Source organism: Dermacentor albipictus, chromosome 3, assembly GCF_038994185.2.
Source record: "Dermacentor albipictus isolate Rhodes 1998 colony chromosome 3, USDA_Dalb.pri_finalv2, whole genome shotgun sequence".
NCBI classification, from domain to species: Eukaryota; Metazoa; Arthropoda; class Arachnida; order Ixodida; family Ixodidae; genus Dermacentor; species Dermacentor albipictus.
In genome coordinates, this window is record NC_091823.1 from 55,030,683 (window position 1) to 55,051,803 (window position 21,121).

The window sequence follows — 21,121 nt, forward strand, 5'->3', positions numbered from 1 at the left end:
TAAACAGGCACCTGCTCAAGAAGTTAATTCATCTGCTCGTGTAGCATTATTAACGCCGTCTTAATGGATGTCATCTAACAAAACCACAGCCAAATGCCTCTTCGTTATGTTTTACTAGGATTCAACTTGAATAAATTGTCTCCACCTTTTCAGCACCAGACGCGTTTTAAAATATCACTGTTACAAAAACGACCTTCACAAAAGCTCAAATGTGCAGTTCATACTAAATAAAAGGGTCTATACAAAACCTCGTTGGTCTATTCTGCCAATCAGCTGTTTTCTTCATTGGGATAGCAATTATATGGACACTCCAGGCGCATTTCTGCCGTAGTTGTCGGCGTTGCAATGATGTTCCGCATAAAGTCCAAGGGTGATAACATCTCCCCGCGCGCCATACATACAACATATATGTTGTATGTGCGCGTGAAAGCATGCCAGGGTGAGCCGACAATGGCGGCTCAATCTGGCGCGCACAAGCGAAGAAAGAAGGGGAGGAACCGCTCTCTTCCATCACCCGCAGGGCACTGGCGAAAGGCGAATGAAGGGAGGGGACTTTCTACTCTGGCGTATGGTACAGTCGCGCGGGCCCTATTTTGAAAACGATCTGCGATGCGAACCGGGTGTAGGCGTCTAGGCGCACAAAGGACCGATAGCTTCTTGTTTGCTGTGCTCCCGCCGCTTACTTCGTGTAGAAGCGAGTGGCAGCACAAAAGACAATTCGTTCGTTCCCGCTACCGCGTTTCCTCACTCCAGCGCTTTCGCAGCGAATTTACATGGTCATATAGGGAGATGTACTCATGTTTGCTCGTGCGCGCGAGAGACCATGCTTGTTAATTTAGTTAGCAAGCAAACGTTTACAAGTTTTTACTGCCGGTAAAACTACTAACCTTACTTCGTATAACTATTTGCTAATTCGCTATTGGAATTGGTGCTCTGCCTTTCGGGCGAAACTGAGGCTTTTGTTTTACACTTTGGAGACTTCTTTTGAAGTTATAACTCATTAGGAACGCTCATGAACATTCGAGATCAATGTTCTAGGGTATCCTGAGTGTCGCGCCGACATCGGGTTTGAATAATTACGAACACACACCCCTCTATTTTACAGCAACAGTTATTAAGGTAGTCGGCTAAAGAAGAATGAAATATCATCTGTCCTGATTAAGCAGACTAGTATTGTTGCTGGCTCAGAACATTTGCCAAAATGCTTCTTGCCTTGCATGATTATTATTTTTTTTTTGCAAGCGGCCATCTCAAACAAGGTGGCCTTACAACGGTGGCTGTCGCCATAAATAAAATTTTTGTCAACGCGTTCGAAGCGACATTACGTGACAGGAACTTTCATTGGACAGCTAGCAACTGCCTTTATACGACGGTTAGCTAGATATTGAGAGAGACTAAGCTTCTCACTTCCGTGTTTCGGAGAGACCGTCTGGAGAGCCCTTCCTACAAGCTCCGTTGAGAAATTTTCGGTCTCGTGGAGTAATTTAAACATAATGAAAACTGTATAAGGTGAGGTCGCCTGTAACTAGATCGAGTTAATAAGAAATTGGCGCAAAAGTTGTGACTTGCCAAGAGACGCGACACAAATAGTTTAGTTCCCACCGAAACTCATGTTTCTGTCTCTGCACATCTTAACGCTGTGTTCCTATACACCCGTATGTCAATAAACGAAGACGTGTATCTTTCATAGAGCGGAAACCCGGGCCCTACAACGTAAAACTATTCCAATCTGTTTTTATTCCAATCTCCTGACGTTCAATTTAAGTAACCGCTGTCGCAACTGTTGGGCGGTGACTCGCAGCGTTGTCTGAACACCCCAATCGAACACTTTGCTTGTTTATGGGGCGTTACCTTTATTTTCGTTCAGAATGAATAAAATTGTCTACATTGAGCGGTTTTTGTTATCTAGTTGGCAGACAAGAGGCGAGGAGCACGCTCAAGTGGAGAGGATTTCTATGGGGCTGAGTAAGCACAGTAAATATAGATAACCGGATTAAGAGGGTCGTGCGGGCATCTGCGATTGGCCCGCTTCTCTTTAGTGTGCGGTGGATGGTCGCAAATCGCGGCGACGTGCAACGGAAGGTTAAGAAGACCGCCAAAACGGACCCTCAACAAAGAAGAATTGCAGAGTGACGTCGCACATGTGCCGAAAGGGCTCGATAACGTTATACTGCCACGCAAAAAAGTTTATTATATGCTAATAAATCCACGCTCTTCGAGAGGTGCGAATAGTCAGTGCCTGAGCGATCGGCTGGCAGCCTTCTTCTGTTGCTTTCGAAATGGGGCAGGCTCCTGCTATTCAGAAAAGAAAACTGTTTTCTTCGGCACATTAATGCATCTTTCACGTGTACACATCACTTTGACGAGCGAGCTTTTCTTGGTTTTGGGACGTCGCATGACAGACAGGCGAAGTGGGTGCAGCCCGCAAACTTTTGACCCATAACAGAGGGATGAGAAAAAAAAAGGCACAGAATTAGAAATAATAATTTTTTCTTCGGTCTAGCTATGCATCATCAGCGTGTACAGGTCATATGAGATGGGGAGCTATCGCGGTTTTCACGATGTCGCGTGACAGACAGGCGCAGTCCATGGGGTGGCTCAAAAATTTTTCGACCAATCATGGACTGCTGATGGCAGAATTGGAATAGAAAAGTTTGGAATAGCTTTACGGTATGGCACCTCTTCTACATTGATGTAAGCTGTTTTAATACTATTCGGGAAAATATACATAAGTACATACACTTTTACTGTCCGTAATAGGCTATACGCAAGGCCATGACAAGGCATCGAGCAAGTAGCAGTGCTTGCTTTTTTCCTAACTTTGCCGATATGAAATAATATACTTCGTTTGTAGAAACAGCTAACTCGAAACTTTGTTGAATCATTTGCTGCTGCTTACCAGGCACAACAGGCAGAGTGCGCGGCGTATTTGCAATATCGTGGACGTTGTTGTCTGAGTGCAGTAAGCTACTTAAACCTGCTATTTCTAGAACTTTGTTAAGGCTAAGCTTCAAAAGAAATCTATCTCGAAAGAAACGTGCGCTTCTCTACCTCGAAGAACGAAAAATATAACGGAACACGTTACTATAGAAGCTTACCTTTTTTTTTTCGCTCACTGAGGGAGTATGCGGCAAAAACTGAAACATCGGCATTGCTGGGCTGTACTTTTGCTCTGTCGCAGTTCTGAAAGCAAAACTGCCGCGCCGCCAAGCTCTTTCATAGTAAGCGTCTTTGCATCTCTCTTTCGTGCGACGACTGGATGTTGCATCACAATGGGAGCGAACAGAAAAGCAAAGTCCGGGCAGCAGAACTTCCGGTGCTTGTGCCCTTCGTCGACGAGTCGTATCGTGAACGAGATTGAAAAGTTGAGGCACTATGGGAAACGGCTGCCGACAAGTCTGTTTTACTGGTGCTTTTAGCACTACCCGTACATTCGCTCACATAAAATTAATAGCTGCTGGCAGATGTGGCATCTGCGGCATGTGGCTTCAAGCAAGGGCATTCATGCATACCCTGCCCGCTCTGGTGACCACGATACGAGCTCCAGCACGTCGCATGAACTAGCACGAAGTTTGAGACAGCTCTCGAAAAGTGTGATCTGCCATCAATGGAAATAATGAAATATCTGCTCAGTAAGCGTGCACGAAAACGACCAGGACGTTCTCCGTTCTCACTGCAGAAACGAGTAAAGGTTAGTCTTATTTCCCTGCCTCTAATGTAAAAGAGAATGAACACTCTCTCTTTAATTAAGAAGACTCTCTATTTAATGAAAACTGAAGATGTTTTGTTAGCCGGGAGGATTGCATGCTGAGTCACATGGAGGCAATGAAATATGAAGCGACACAGACAAACATCCGAGGACACCTAAACACTTCTCATTACACTCTTAAACGAAAAAACACCCATTGGGTCGTACCTTGCCACACAACCATAATCGTCATCTGTCTTTTCCACATTTCTTTTCTTTAAGGCTGCGAGCCCAATATTTCCAAGTCACAAACGGCATGCGCGTTATCAGCATGACAGAACGTTTTCGACAGGAATGTAGCGAGCGCAGCGCTTTCAAGAAAGGAAACGCAAGCAAGACAGATGACAATCATTGTTGTGTGGCAAATATACACCCCGAAGGGTGTACATTTGTTTGAGAGTGTAGTTCCGAATGTGAAAGCATTAATCTCCAATTGAATGCCGCTGAGCTGCCCTTCGAGTTTTGCTTTGTGTGTAATGTACTGTAGTGGTAAGTGCTACCCGAGCCAGCAAACAGCCGCAGCAGCCTGCGGTGCCAACGCCGTGTGCCACCGACGTTCTGCTCGACGAGAGACCGAGGAGGCGCACGCAGCAGCTAAGCTCAGTGGTTGTGAGAGAGATACGGACCGTACGCTGGCTTCCGACAGTGAGATCGAAGGTGACGTGGCGTCGCGACGAGGCGCTGTTCCCTCATGCAACATTTGGCGCACTGCGGCCACAACAGGTTTTTCTTTTCGCCCACTCTGCTCTGTTGAGGCGCGCTTGTGACGTGGCGTCGCAGCCAATAGCAATGCGAATTTAGGTGAAGTATTGCTGCTACAGACGACAGACGCCGGCTTTATCGCTCAATGGGCCATTTGACGCTTTTCCATAAAAACCACTACACTGACAGAGCATACGTGCTCGGTCACCTCGGGAGTTCGCACAGGAGTCCCCTGCCATCAGCCACTACTCAGCCTCTAATGCGCAGAGTGAAGGCCATTGACTCATAGCCTTAATAACCGCGCCTGCCATTCACACTTTCTCTTCGTGAAATCACTTTAGTCTGTCACATGGGGTCAGGCGTCGCACTTATGAACGCTGACTCATTTCTTGAGCGCGAGGTTGGTGGTTCTGTACCGTTCCAATGCGGCCGCATCCCGAAGGGGGTGGAATGCAAAAAAAAAGAGATGCAATTGCACGATCCTTTGCGCGCACGTTAAAAAAACTCAGGTGGTCAAAATTATTCCTGACCCCTGAAAACGACAGCATACATGTAGCTAGGAAAGACACGCAACTACTATTATTCGACAAGCATCGAAAATTTATACGGGGAACACAGTGCGCAGAATTACATGACAAAAAGAAAGAAAGAAGCGTTATAAAAGTCGCCCGACCAATGTGGTTTAAATTTTCTGATGAGAAAGCGGCACTGCCTGCTCCGCAAAGTAGTCGATGGTTCGCTGACACATGACACAAACAAGAACATCTTTAGGGTGTAGAAGGCTTCGGGCAACTTATGTGTGAGTGCGTTACGAGTGACGCCTGCTATCGGACACTGTAGAATAATTTATGCCCTAAAGGTAGATAAGAGTGTAAAATATTTTACAAAGTTACATTAGGAAGCAAGGAATCACATCTTCCAGTTCTACAGTTTGCCCTTCAATCGAGGAGGCTGTGCTAATTATTGGTCCCCTGCTCGCTCAATGAAGAACCAGTCACTAGTTTTAGGCTTACTATGGTGCATGTGAGGGGTATTTAATAATCCGCTTTAACAATGCAAGCGACGTGTGGCTTGGCATGCTTCATGCCACATAAGCACTTCTCTCGTTCTGACTGAAGAATCCTGAGCATAAGATAGCCAGCTTTCGAGAACACAGGAGCGATTGGACGGTGTCGTCCAAAGGGCGAAGCATTGAAAGTGATATGAAGGTTTAGTTTCGAGCTCAAGCTTCTCAGACGGCGTTCTTAAATACACGGGAAACGCTCACGTGAAGCAGGCGTTATAAACACTCCCCATACGTGCGCCGATTCCGAAGAAAGTGGCGGAGGTGCAGTTCAGCAATTTTAAACTATAACAGAGGGAATAGAATGGCACTACCACCCCCCATAAGAATCTCGGTAAGGAAGACCAGGTTACATGGAGAAAGCTGCAAACCTATACATATAAGAACATGCACATACTCCATAAAATTTATCTAGAAAGATATACGGACACATGCCCATGTTGTAGGGGCATGCCAACCCTCGACTACATTTCGTGGACGTGCACGGCATATACACAAAAGACAAACACAGAAATTACGGAGTACAGAAAATGGGAGGCGGCGCTGCCCGGTTCACAGGAAGAGGTCCAATGGGCCATCATCTGACAAGCAAGACGGCGTACGGAAGCCAGTGGGGTCCCTGCCTAGAGGGTCCAACCATTGAGCGTTTTATTCATTATTAATGTTCTTCTACTTTGCCATTAAGTGGCTCACATACACAGCTTCGCTGGTCACCCTTCTTCAGGGAGTGGAAGGGCGCTGAGGTTTTTGTTGTTTGTCTTTTGGCGCGCGTATTTTAGTACCTTTGATAGTTCTAGATCACGCAGAAACGTGGCAGATAAGATACGGTTTATGAGCACTTCAGGAAAGACAAGGAAGCTGAACCAAAGACATTTATCAGTACTCGTCACTGCTATCTGATTAAGATTATTAATTTTTATTGGTATTGGCAGACTGATAGAACATTTGGCTTCAATCTATTAGGGTCAAGATCCTCAACATGTAAAGGGTGCGAGAGGCACTGTATACTGTGCAGGGTACCGGCTTTATTTTGATGCCATGGTTTTTGTTAATGCGCATTCGTAACGCTAAGCACGAGTTTTTTTCTCTTTATTTTTTCGCATTTTGTCCACATCGTATGGTGGTCACGGCAGCTGGGCATTGAACACCCTACCTAGAGCTTAGCAGGACAATACCGGTGTCACTTTGCCGTGATGACTGTACCGTTTAGATTGTGTCAAGGCTTAAGAAAACACCGCGCTGAGTGAATCAGAGATTTATTTAAAAGGGAATAAAAATCGCCTGATGACTTATTCGATGAACAAAACATGCGCAGTAGTCGCCAACAAATCAATCGATTGCATCTGCTATAGCTTCTATAAATGGAGGGTTTCGGACACTCTCGATGCATTCCTACTGCCAAAGTACCGCAATGCGACCACTACGATGGTTACGGTCCATAAATTCGGGCAGCTGTTATCCCTCTACAGGATATCTGATTTTTGTCCACCAAAGCAAGAACCCTACAAGGATTCTGTCGACAGCTTTGCTTTTACCTCAACAAACAAATACAACAGTGAGGATTACGCACTGGCGTATGGGGCAAGCTTATCTCGCTCGACATTTCTTGCGTTCTTTCCGGCTGGCCTGCTCGAAGCTCTCATCCTCATCTTTCTTAGGAACTCTCGTAATTTTTACGTATACGCTTCTTCGGGCTTCTATCGTCCTCTTTCACACTATTTATTTTTTGTGTTCTAAGAGTGGTAGTATGAGCGCATGCAGCCATTCTTTTTTTTTTCTACACTTGAGGGAGCAACCAATACTGTTTACGGTGATCATTTTCGTCCAACATACCCTAGCGAGTTTAAAACAGATCTTGAAGCTCTGGAAACAAAAGAAATGTGTGCGAAGTTGAGGAAACGCTCCTGTCTTTCATTACGGTACAAAGAAGTAAATTAGGTCAGTTTATCAGTATTTCAATAAACGCTTATTCATTCTAAAATGTTTCCATGCAATTATAACCTAAGCACGATTAAACTTCATTATCATTTATATTGCCTTATAATCATACACGCCCAGATTAGCCTTAACGTTGGTGTGTGGTCTTCGCAGTCGGTTAGTACCACGTGACCCGCCGTGGTTGCTCAGTGGCTATGGTGTTGGGCTGCTGAGCACGAGGTCGCGGGATCGAATCCCGGCCACGGCGGCCGCATTTCGATGGGGGCGAAATGCGAAAACACCCGTGTGCTTAGATTTAGGTGCACGTTAAAGAACCCCAGGTGGTCAAAATTTCCGTAGTCCTCCACTACGGCGTGCCTCATAATCAGAAAGTGGTTTTGGCACGTAAAACCCCAAATATTATTATTATTAGTAGTACCACGTGGAAAACAACGTGAAGAGGATGGCTCGAACAACGGTGAAGGACGAAAATGTGGAGCTCTTCATATGCTGTCATCGCTATTCCTGAGGCGAGAACAACAACAGCAACAACGACCAGAAAAACAGTGAGGACGAAGACGACGGCAGCGGTGGCAGTGCGTGCTCAAAGAAGAAGGTTAGGTTCGATGGCGCAAGGCAGCAGGCGTCGTGCTCTGAAAACAGCGCCTGTTCTATCAGAAATGGGGAAAGTGACAGGTATAATTTGACATCCCAGCAAAACGTCAGCTTTTTCCAACGCCATTACAGCCCATATAAAGGACGTCATCCAGCTGACTGCTGCCTATTTGGCAACGCGTGACATGTGCTGCTCGCTGTAACGGATCTCATTAGCTGTACGGTTTTTGCTAAGGAAAAAAATATTTGTTTCACCCAGAGTAAGCGTCGAAGCTATATCAAGTTGAAGTTTCCTTGAACGAAAACCGGTAGGGTCTATCGGCATGGTGCAAGTAGTGCTTCTTGCGTGTTTCTTGATCATCCTGAGATCCCTCATACTTTATATTGCACATTGCATTAATCTCTTTTTGAAATTGACGCGGAACCGATTTCGTAAAATATTTATCCCGAATAGGAAGTCAGATGGCTTTCAGACAACGGGGAACTATGCTTTGAACGTTCATAGCGCGCCACTCTCTAATATGAACCGACTTGGAAAGCGGTAATGGCCTTCAGTTTGTGTTCGGCCCTGAGGAGGATCCACGTGTGTCAGCTGTATGTTTAAAGCGAAGCTTTCTTTGCCTGTCATCCCAACTTTACGGTTGCGACCGCTGCTGCTGCGGCCTAGCTCACACGCGCCGCTGGGTTTCTTGCACCACCACCTCCGCGCATCCCAGCCGGTACCGCGGCGGCAGCGTTTCACAGTTTGTGCGTATGGCACGTGCTGTGCTTTCTTTTTTATGTGACGAAAATGCAGGTGCTGGGCTGCGATAGTGTAAGCATTACAATTGTCGATAGCATGGAGCTGACGTCTCGACAGCGTACTGGCCACGTATGCAGGATACGTAAACACGCGCCAGTAAAATGGCTCCAAACATGCACTCAGCGTCGAGGACACTCAGGCCCGAAAGACGCGCCACGACGAACACGAGTGTCTTCGCTACGCATCGAAACGTGGTGCAGACCACGAATGCGTGCATACAATCTATACACACAACTATAAAATTGATTGAATTACCTACAGCCCCATGAATTCAACTAAAGTTGAACACTTCCGCCACGTCAATCAAAGCGAATAGCACAGAAAAGTTTGCTTACATCGATTCCCACACTGCGTGGGATCTGCAGATTTTTTAGCTGCGAAATAGAGGGGGGTGAGGTGTTGCAGAATGAATACATGCTGTGTGCCTGAGTACTAGCACCTGTTGTGATTCCATCGACTCTATGCCGGACAAGTTGGTGGATGCGATGACGGGAAAGAAATACAAACATCACATCCCGCGCTGCAAGTGCTTCCAGAGTGCCTGCCTATTTCATGTGCAGGACATATGCAGGAACGGTGTTGACTGGGATCTTACCTAATCCATGTTTTGCATATGTTATCGCAATTCACTGTAGTAGAGACCAGCACGTTGCCTGCATCAATGCGTGCACTCTTCGAAGTTGAGAAAGGTTTTTTACAAACTTACTCAGCCTTGTCAGCTCTGTGTTTGCATCGTTCCTCACGCCGTAGTAGAGCCGCGTGTTTCCAACCTTTTTTTTTTTATTGAGATGAATATTAGGAGAGGTTGGCGCCTTTATGGTCCAACCTTTTTGGATCGATGCGCGGTACTTTTCACCATCGGGTGAAGCCAACCGAAAAGCTGGAGAGGAATGGGGGGGGGGGGGGGAGGAGACAGGACAAGCTATAGGAAGCCTCTGATGAGTAAGGACAACGAACTATAATTGCCAAGCGTGGAAGCGCCCTGTGGTCTATAAAAAAAAAACAAACCTTCGACCGACTGTTTCATTGTCTCTAGTCGAAAGGGGGAGAATAAAGAATGCCTTTCTCCCTCTTATATATAGAGGGTCGCTTACCATCAAGTCAAATCGGTCTTATGTGTCTCCAGAGCTCGCACGTACTGGGCGTTTATGTCAGATGCAGCACATCGGCCGGAGATAGGGAGATCGCACCGATAACCTAGTCAACATGAGCCCTGTCGGGCAGCAAGAGCAGAGTTCGTCGAACTGTCACAATCACCTGTTTTCCCAAACATGGGTTCATAAAGCTAGTTTGCATGTCAACGGACATAAGTGTTGAATAATGTTCAGTCCGTGTACGCAGACCGAGAGGGATACTATACATTCTTTTTAATGGCGTGAAATATCAGACACCAGGGACTCTGTGTGGAGTCCGATTTTTGCGCCATTACAAAGACATTATATTAAACTGCACCAACATGTCAAGCAATAAGTCCTTTGAAAAGAGAAAGGCATATAGTTGAGGAAAGCCTAGGTGAGAAAAATCTGCCACGAGCAGGGCACGGCCCCTTCCCTATTGCAGCACACAGCATGTGCCGTGTCCATTAAGGTGGCGGCATGGTGAAAATCTCTTGGTACATGTACCGCAGTGCAGAAATGCAACAGTGGCATTTATTCTAGCGTCTAACGCTTCTGCAAACGAAGCCAATACAAGTTTCCTAAGAATCATTTGGAATCTACGTCAGTTTTAGTTCATCGATATTATTACTTATCCGGCGGTTTTTTTGTTACACTGCGAAGGCTATATTTCTTAATAAATGGATATTTTTCTTGCTTTGTAGCTCGTGCGCTCTCTTTTTGTGGTGTTCCAATATACCTAACCTCTATGTGCTTCGGTGATAGGCAGCTACATAACCTCCCTCCTCGTGGATTTTAAGGAACAATGGGGCTGTGTATTTCTTTATTCTTTTCATTGAGCCGTTCATTAAATTTTATCGCCAAGCTCGAGCCACATCTGAATGCCAGCAATGCCAGAGCATCCCGACGTTGTATTACTTGAGTTACTACACATTCAGTTCTCATGAATTATTCCTGATTAAAGTTGCACCCGTAAGTTGCGTAAGAAAGGAAAATGCTAGAGAGGTATGCTTACAAAGGAAGAAAACAATTCGGAAGTTTTACGCGCCAAAACCACAATCTCATTATGAGACACGCCGTAGTGAGGGACTCCATATAAATTTCTACCACCTGGGATTTTCGACGTGCACCGAAAGCACGGCCCACTAGTGTTTCTGCGTTTCGCCCCATCGAAATGCGGCTGCCGCACCGGGAATCGAACCTTCGACTTCGTTTCTAGCAGTGCAACTGCGCATATATGTACCTTAAAGAGCTTAGGATGACCAGAAGAAAGCAAAACGACAAGAAAAAAAGAAAGCATGCTTACAAACCGGCGCAAAAAAATGTCCCCTTTTCATTCTTTCAAGCAAAATCACCAGCGTCCTTCCCAAGGCCCGACTGCTTCTTTAAACCTGTGCAGTGTTACTGAACATACCGCAAGCTTGATTTAACTCAAGCCATTGCCGCGCTGGCGGATGGCACGTTGAAAGCACAACGCGCCGTAATTCAAGTGAATTTATGTCCTTGTGCGGCTTCGGCGAAATCAAGGGGTGGAGTCACAAACGCACGTCCCGGTCATAATACGGTTGTACCACTCTAAAGGGTCCACTTGTACCTTCTACCTTTTGACACGCCTGACAAGAGGGGATAATTACTGTACCTGCATGCACCACGCTTCGCGCAGTAAAAAACAAAGAAAGAAAGGAAGAAAGAAGCTCAGGGCTCTTCCACTCTTTGGAGAGGGATGACCAGCGAAGCTGTGTATGTGGGCCCATTAATGGCGCACTGAGCCTCCACCGTGGGCCCACCCGGCATTGCACTATCTTCGTGATTTTTTTTTCTACACGTGGACACGATAGTGGGGAACGTATCCCTTAACAGCTTCACTGGGCTAAGGTGACGCTTCAGCAGATGTTGTGGATTACCGTCCTTTCTCAGAGAAATGTAAGCGCGCGCATGAACAGGCTTTATTGCTTTGTCCTTATGATGCATAGGCCGCATTGCTTAGATAGGCTGTTGTGTTGTGTCAACGAGAGCAGGTATCGATGGAGCAGGCCTTTAGGGGAGCAGAACACGATCAAGTGCACAGATACAAGGACAAACACTTGTAGACAACACGAGCGCTCGTGTTGTCTGCACCTCTCCCTGTCATTATTTGTGAGCGCTAGTTCGTGTTGCGCCATGCAAAAATCAACTCGCCCAAAAGTTGGTGCGCTTCGGATTTAGGGGTCTTATACCCCTGTCTCACGGACGCGGCTAAAGTCCTCTTAACTCCCTTCAATCAAGGACGTCTTTATCTCAAGGGATATGCGCGCCGTGTCTCACGACAGTCCTTTGGCAAAGGAACTTTAAGGTAGTACCTAGCGAAAGAAGATAGAAGATCTCCCTTGCAGACTGAAGGGAGTACTCTTTTCCCAGCATGCTTGAATTTCGAGTCAAGAAATCACCCTCATATTTACTAATTTTACTTTTACCAGCAATTGTAACCGTTTTTATTGCATATAATATAGTATTTGAACACTGGCAAAGATATTTGAGTTGAGCAGCTACATTCGACTCCCGAACCGGGCGTTCTCGGAATGGCTGCTGCGTTTGCCCTGACTGCGCCATGCTCGTTTTTTTTTGTCTTTAAGATATATGACATTTTTTTTAAAATGCAATGCATAAATAATTGTATTTTGTAAGAAGAGACAATTAACCAAAACTTTTTTAGCAATATATAACGTGTTTCTCTCATGACTGCGTACGAGGTGAGCAGCGCCTAATGGGCCCCCAGCGGCAGCCTTCAAAAGCTCGCTTGTAGGCCGTGTGACACGGAGCTAACTCCTTTGAGGTGAAACTCCCTTGCGGTCCTTTAAGGGAAGGAAGTTTGAAGGAGATCCGAGTTGCCCGTGTGACACGGGTATTAAAATGCATTAACCTAGTTCCTTTTGCATTCTTTTCCTATCATCTTCAGACTACTTATGAAGACATCGTATGCGTGCGCAGGTGCGCGTATTCATACGTGCTTGTTGGCGTGCTTGCGTTAATCTTACTCTAGTAAGCAGACATTCGTTCTTGCAATATTTAATACAGAAATTGGTGTTTAAACTAAAGGGCATGCGATTTTGACGGTAAGAAAATATTTAGAGTTTCGATAGCTATAAATTTGGGTCCTTGGTTCACAAGAGATCCGATCGGCTGACTGGGCTTCACACATAGCAAAGAGGTGTGTCGCAGACACACAATAGCTTACTTCCATTGACCGAGCAAAGCCATCACGGCTCACGACAGGCAAAAAAAAAAACGTGTTGGATGTTATAGGGAGAGACTGCACGCGAGGCCTGCAAAGTGAAGAAACTGAAGATAGCCTAGCAAGATTGCACGTTACCTCTAGAAAAAACATGTGCAGAGGTAGGAAAAGGAGGGCGTGGCATGGAGACTCTTTGCATGTGTTTTGCATATGCATATGTTTGCATATGATGCTCTCCGCCGAAAGAGCTGGAAGGCTACCAAAACCGTGGGCACACGGGGAATCGGGACGCATATGCATGCACGTCTAGAACTCGCTGGTGCTGGTGTTTTTTTTTCTTTGTCATTTCTTGTTGCCACATGATTCAAGTAAATAAAGCATAAACCTAGATATGGCGCTGTATAAGCGCCCAAGAGCTGGGAAAACTCTGCACGAGTATGCACAAGGCGTTGCGGGGAGCTTCCTAAGCGTTTTCTTTCTCTCACTGGCGTCGGTGGTTCAATGGTTCTATTTTTTCCTCTATGTCTCTCTCTCTCTCTCTCCCTTTTTTTTGCAAGAGCATGGAATATCTGTAGCAACGTTAGAAAAAATTGTACTTGTTATCCATCCGGAACCGCGATTCCGTGGAGATTATTTTTCTGATAATAGTTTTTTTTCGCGCGTTCCGTCTTGGTCAGCGGTCAGAGCGACGCTTCGCCCGTGTTATCAATGAGAGCAACCGGTAGCGAGCGGTGGGCGATAAGAAATGCATGAAATCGAGTGAAAGGCATCGCTTTAAAATCGAGGCCCAGGAGTGCTTCGTAATGTTCTCACATATTATAGATGGAATCCAAGGCTGCGGCCTTATAACACAATAGGAAAGAAAAACCAGGCATCCCATGTTTCTAGCCTCACAAGCCGCGCAGTCACTCCATGTGCTTTTCCTGCTCGTGCAGCTATAGCCTGCAAAGGAATATGATGTCAGCTTTGGCACGCATTTGTAGGCCAAGCTTTTACGTCATGTCATTATCTTTGCTTGAGAGATTCAGTCCACCTGAGATAGCGACTCCATGAATATCACTCTTTAAACGCCCGCGCCCACTGAGCTATTGGAAGTCTTCAAGGTGTAACTTTTCTAAATTATGCCATCTGCGCCGCCCTCCTTTTTCAGTGTCGTCGGCCCGGTCTCTGATATTCTTCACTTTTTTTTCGTGTGCATCCAAGTGTTCCTAAACGCGATAGAATTGGTTTGATATCATTTGGACTGAACGCTCAATGTCATCAACATTGTAGCTTAGAGGAACGAGAGTGGCCAACTTGTGGTTTGTTTTAGGGAACAATGCTAATAGACCAGTATTTCCTTCACATTCCCGGTGCCTCAGTCAGGAAGCCTCTCTTTCGTAAGTGCTGCCTGCCGTTGGCCATCTGCCTTCGCTAACGGTTTGTCCAAGATCACGATTAGTGGCATTAGCTCTTACTAACAGCAATAACGTAAGTACTTTTGGTGAATACGGGCCCAGGCTTAAAACGCCAGCTTTCGCACCACCGTATGACAGGCTTCGCATTTCAAATTCTAAATACGTCGCCTTCTCTTAGTATTAGATGCTTACTGATATAGTCCGCAGGTATTGACACTATTAAAATTTAATTAAACAGTTCAAGCAGTTACATTTCTTTCATCACGAATAAGCGAGCCGCAAGTATTGCTACACACATGTTTTTGCTAATCAAATCAACGAGAGCAACAACAATTTCATTCAACTTGGCAGCAGCACCAAAGAAAAAAATTAAGAAAGAAAATGCAGAAATATAAAATGTAAGGCATACCTGAAGTAAACCATGAGAACGATTTAGCGAGAGGCTGCCACTGCAGCCAAAATGTGAAGCCGCAATCGGAATACGCCCTTCTGAGCAATGTTTGAGCACGTAAGTGTTGCCAGCCGCAGTGTTCGGGTGTCCGCAAAAAAAAAAGAAAAAAAGAAAAGAAAAGAAAACAGCCTTCTTTCCTCTTGCATGTCAAACGGTGTGATAGGAAAGATGCGGCTGTACCGGTAGGGGGCCGGGCTTCTTCTGGGTTTATGTACTTTTCCACAGTACCCACACCGCCTTCATTATGCGTCTCTTTCCAGCGTTTCCTGCTTTCTGTACCACCTGTGAACGTTCATCTCGTTGCTAGCATGCTGAGCATCTCCTTCATTTTCTAATAGATCGTTTCGCAGTGTCGCCAGCTCCACCTATTCGCCACACTTTACTGTCATGTCCCGCGTAAGGTTCTTCCTGCGCAGAAGATGCGCGCGCAATTCCTTGTCACGTTGGCCGTAAATTATTGCCTCGAAACATCGAATCACGCAAGTCACCAAAGTTGCACGTCTTTGGCTTGAGCTACACACCTTGCAGGAATTGTTCTAAGGGCTCACCTTCTTGTTGATGGCGGGAATGAAACACGTACCGCTCGTACGTTTCGTTGAGGCTGCAGTAGTCTTCAGATGTTCTGAAAATAGCGTCGTAGTCTTTACGCTGTTCTTCCCAAAGAGGGAAAGTGCTAAGCCCACGGATAGCTTTGGTCCCGCGACGTGCACTAAAATTGCGGATTTATTCCCTTACGTGCGCTTCTTGCCTAGAGCTATGGTAATGAAAAAGAGCGCGATCCCATGTCGAAAGCATTCCCGATTCTCCATGGCGCCTTCGGCTTCGGACAGCACAGAGCATTGAAAAGGAGGCAGGCTTTTGTAGTCAGCGGAAGTGAGTAGCTACCCAACAGCACGACGGGTTACACTTCTGACACCGTATCGAGGGCTCGTGCTATATGCAAGAGAAAAAAAAAGTTCTCTTTGCCTCGTTCTGCAAATGCACCAGCGTTCATTAAGTTACAACTCCACACTCCAGGGGTACAGAGAGAACAGTAGAATACTCGCAGGAGGAGTGATGTTCTGGCTAAGTGAATCGACAAACTGTTAACTCAGTGAAATTGTATTATGAACAGTCATTTGGCAGAACTACCTACGCAGCTTGAGATAGGCACAGGGACCCAGGCAGATGTCATACTATATACATACTTTCACAAGCTTCGCTCCACAAAATTTCGTCGCCCATCAAAAACTGTTCTAAGTACGACGGAAACGCCCTATAGCACTTTGAAGAAGCGATACTGACACTTCGCCTTGGAGACAAGCAAACAAATTTAGTAAAGAAAGGCGGACAAGTGTTGCTCGGTCTGAAGTCATGTGGACGTTTTGGACTCCTCTTGCCAGTCCACGACCTCAGCAGGGCTGAGCCGGACTGTCTTGAGGAGTTTCCCGCACTCTTTCTTGGCCAAGGGTGTGCTCGGCGTCCATAGAACCTAGAGCTGAGCGAAGATGCCCGTCCCGTTGCTATGCCTCCCCGGCGAACGCCCTAAGCACTCAGGGAACAGCTTCGGATGGAGCTTGCTCGCTTGGACGTGGTAGGAATTATCACTAAGATACATGAGCCCTTGAATCAGCAAAGTCATTTGGTCATAGTTCGCAAGAAGGATGGCAGGCTGAGAATTTGCATGGACCCGGCGGCCAGATCAACCGCGACTTAAACCATAAGCCCTAGCAACTCCCACGACGAGATGAGATCGAGGCCGAGTTAGCTGGTGCTACCCTATTCAGTCGCCAGCAGGCTTGATCAGATACCCTTAGATTAAAATTCTATAAAACATGCTAATTGAGAACCTCATTTGGGAGATTTTGGTTCCTGCGCTGGCCATTTGGGTTCGATTCAACCCTTAAAGTGGCCCTAAAAACGATGAGTGAAATATTCAACTGACTGCCGGTAACCGAAGTCTATGTCGATGATGCCCTTGCCTGGGCAGTGGCGAAAAAGCAGCATGACGAGCCCCTCAGAACGGCATTGGAAGCGGCAAAAAATGCAGGACTAGCCTTTAATAAGGACCAATATGAGTTCCGTCACCGATGAGGGGAGATTCTTTGGTGACCGCGTAAGCAAAGTTGGGATCACGCCTGACTAGCATCTAATCGGATGTATTCCTAACACGCCACGTCCTTCTAGCAAGCGAGATGTTCGACGGTTTCCAGGAAAGTTTTAGCCGAATCTCTCGCTTAAAACGGACGCTTTAAAATCCTGATAAAACAGGAAAACGCTTTTGTGGGGGAAGCCGTTCCTGATAAGGAATGGAAAAATCTAGCTGATATTTTCACATGAGCGTCTGCTATAGGGTTTGTGACCCAGCGAAAGCGATAAAGGTCTCAGCGGACGCGTCAAATTTTTCTATAGGCGTAGCACTATGTCAAGAGCATGACCAAGACTCGTGTACCTTGGCATATACTTCAACTGTTGTATACAGTGTCGAAGCGAAGTACGCGTAAACTGAGAAAGAAACCCTTTCCATGTTAAATTTTTTGTACGTAGGCCTTGTGGCAAGTCGACCAAAAAAAATGAAAAATAAAGAAAAACACTTGCCATGACTTTCGCCTGTGAGCGTAGTTCAAGAAGCAGCACACCCACGGTAGAGCACTGGCGTCGATAGCAGCTGGTCGGGCGCAGCAGCTAGGTATTTCTGTCACGGAATCGGTATTTGCAGTATAGTCTAAAAAGTCTAGTTAACAAGGGTGTTGCAGCCGCAGGAGCCGCAATCTAAATTTGTATGTATGTGAGGGAGCGAATTTGCATCTGTGAAGTGCCGAGTATGCATATGTGATGCAAAAAAATTTGACTGCATCTCGTAAAGCTAGAGGCGTTCTGCTCGTTTTACACAAATACACGTAATACGAGGCATCTCTTCGTTACAATGAGTGGCTCATGACAACAGCTGGCGACTAAAAAAAAAACGCGCAGTTAGAGGCCGTGGTTACCTTTAGACAGCGCTTGCTTTATAAAACGTGTGCTTTCTATGTAAACGGCGTAAGGTGCACTTACGCACTCCAAACCTTCCATTAAACCTACAAAATTTCCCCATTATGGCCGGACTCGGGGCGTTAATCTTTCCGGCCGGTATCACACGTTTGCTAAGAACAACGCGACTCATTAATGCGGGAGCGCATCTTTGTTTGCACGAGAAACACACATGGGTGTAGCAATTTCCTTCCCGTCACCGAATCCAGCGTGAATTGCTCTGATTTGGAGAGGCACTGTATAGGGTGCGCCTGTAGAGCTCCGAGTGGAGGCGGCGAAGAAGAAAAAAAAGGATCTGCGTGCAGTCTGGTCGTATCTACACCGCTCTCGAGCTCATGTGCAGCCCGAGACTCCCACGCTCCCTCATCAACTTCCGTTTTCACGCAGGGCATTGTTGGCGTATAACACGAACAGCAAACGAGAGAAGAGGTGGCGTGGCGCGCGCTCAACGCTGCATTGTTTGCTTTTCCGGCGAAGAATTCCCCTGGAGTACATGGGTAAAGCGCTGACGACGTGAAGAGCACGACCTTTGCACAAACAAAGGTCACCTCTCGACGCCACGGTAATTTACCCTGCAAATGTCCCTGCACCTTGAGAGCGAGGAAGCCAGAACATGGCCGAAAATAAAAGCAAAGCGAAGCAACACATTGCCTCAACTGCACTTCAGAATTCACTTTTGTAACACTAGAAAGAAAAATGAAAATGAAATTTTCTACTTGGAGATATTACTCTTCTTGTTGTTCAACGGGCCTTACCAAACAAAGACCGACAGTGGCATTTTATTTCAGTTTCCGGTCATAAACTGTTGCAACAAACAATAGGAGGGCACAAATTTTGCATGGATGAAACGCATCTGAGAACCGGCATTTTCAGTGCGGAACAACATAAGATGTACCAGGTTTTCAATGAAATGCGCATGAAATTCTTGCTAATAGGCTCTCAATGGGACTGTTGCGCACAACATATCTCCACATAAAAGCTCCAGCATACAGAGATTTTCGGCATGTGACGCGATCGGTTCTTGTTGACAGTATTGTTTTCGAGGGACGTTACCAGATCGCGCTTGACTAGTGATTTGAGTTTAAGAAGACCGACCGCAGAGGAGCAAAAGGAGGAGACAGGCGACCTCGGGATGAAACGGGCGAACGGGTAGCAGTTGCAGCAGCTTCCCGAGGGAAGGTTCGCGGCAGTTGATTTGCAAACGCATGGTGGTGTGGTTTCGCTTCTTCTTTGTAAGTGTGTACGTTAACTCTGACCAAATGAATATTTTACTTCACGTTTGCCTTGGCTCTGTAACTCCCTCACAGGTAAAAGCAGAACTGCTGGACGCTCTAGATCTGCTGGTTTAACGACTACCACTGACGTGCACGCTGCTCCGCAAGGAACATCCTAGACGGTATATGTTGGCTCTTATTCGCGGACAAATAAAAAAGAAAGAAAGAAAGAAAGAAAGAAAGAAAGAAAGAAAGAAAGAAAGAAAGAAAGAAAGAAAGAAAGAAAGAAAGAAAGAAAGAAAGAAAGAAAGAAAGAAAGAAAGAAAGAAAGAAAGAACGATAATGTGGGTGAGATGTTTTCTGCATCATCTCGGATTTCCTCTATTCTTGTTGCTTCTTTTTCTGATCCCAGCTTTTCTAAACATGACCTTAGATTTACTATGCGCAATACCCATCCGCACAGCGCAAACTATCTGCTTTGTATACCCTATCACACTAAGGCGCAAGGGAGCGAAATGGCAGCAGCTGCTGGAGTTCGTCCTCCACTCTAAGAAAAAAGAGAGTAAAAAGTGAGTCACAGCAACTTGACTCTCTTTTTTCTTCCGAAGACCCACTTTTGCGCGAGTAGAGTCAAAAATAAGAGTCAACATTCCCGCATGGGTCGTTTGACTCTCAATAGCACGCTAAGAGTTATGGAAGATCGCCATTCCTCTGATATTCGAGATGAGTCTGGCGAGAGAAAGATTTAATGCAGGAGAAGAAATACCAGATAAACTCTTCTGTTTTAGGCAGGCCCTCGGGTTCCTGTCCTGGTTGTAATGCCGCCGTGTATCATTCTTTCATCCTTGTCATGTTCTGCAATTACTTCGAACTCTATATATTGATTTTTCTTGACCATGTTTGTTGATACCTCACACGCTTAAGCCATAGCTGGATTCCTATGATAAGGAAGACTTGGATTTGTCACACTGGTTCTGACCATAAGTAAATCTAAAAAAAAGTATTGGCTACTAAAGAGAGCACAGAAAACAGATAAGTTCAGTAGGTGCAGTCAACAGTGTCGATTGTAAATGTAATCCCGCGACTTAAACTAAATTTCGAAGGTTTAGGTTCCAAAATCAATATCTTGTTATGAGGCGCACGGTAATGAAAAGCTGCAGATTTATTTTCAGCAGCTCGGGTTATTTAACGTGTACGGAATGCACGGTATACGCGCGTTTTCGCATTCTGCCCCCGTTGGAATGCGACTGCCGCGGTTGTGATTGGACCCGTCACCTCGAGCTCAGCAGCGCAACACCAAAGCCACTGGGCTACTGTGCGTTGCGTTCCGCGGCCACAAACAAATATTATGCGAAGCATATTACGAGGGCTCAACCCAGCTCCTCAGGCGCGTCGGTGACCATGAAATCACGTGACACCGTGACGTCACGACAGAGGAGAAGTGGCTTTGGCTCAACTCTTGCAAGACGGGCTGGGTGGGAATCGAACCAGGGTCTCCGGAGTGTGGGACGGAGACGCTACCACTGAGCCACGAGTACGATGCTTCAAAGCGGTACAAAAGCGCCTCTAGTGAATGCGGTGTTACCTTAGAAACGAGCTGTTTCTAAGGCTCAGGCGTGCGACGCTTGCTCAGGCGCACATTTCGTTGCCGCGCCGAACGCTGCGTTGCTCGACGCTCACCGCGTCCAATGCGGGGCGCGTAGTCGCTGGCGGGTCGACGGGAACGCTGTCGCGTTCCACTCTTGAAGGCGAAGCAGGGTAACGCATGAGTTGTTTCTTCGTCTAGCCGAACCAAATATAGCCAAGGAACAGCAGTTCACCAGGCTAAACAGTGGTTCAACAACTAAAATAAAGGCTAGTATGCTTCGCATCCTGGG

At 46.2% G+C, this 21,121-nt stretch overlaps 1 long non-coding RNA gene across 2 annotated transcripts in view; it reads right to left on the bottom strand.

Moving 5' to 3' along the window:
• LOC135899127 (uncharacterized) overlaps positions 1-15,375 on the bottom strand; it is a 334,018-nt gene extending 318,643 nt beyond the window's left edge. For both annotated transcript variants that reach the window (XR_011512738.1, XR_011512739.1), the window contains exon 1: positions 14,980-15,375. This is a non-coding gene — a long non-coding RNA (uncharacterized lncRNA). The remainder of the gene's footprint in view (positions 1-14,979) is intronic.
• Between the last annotated feature and the right edge of the window lie 5,746 nt (positions 15,376-21,121).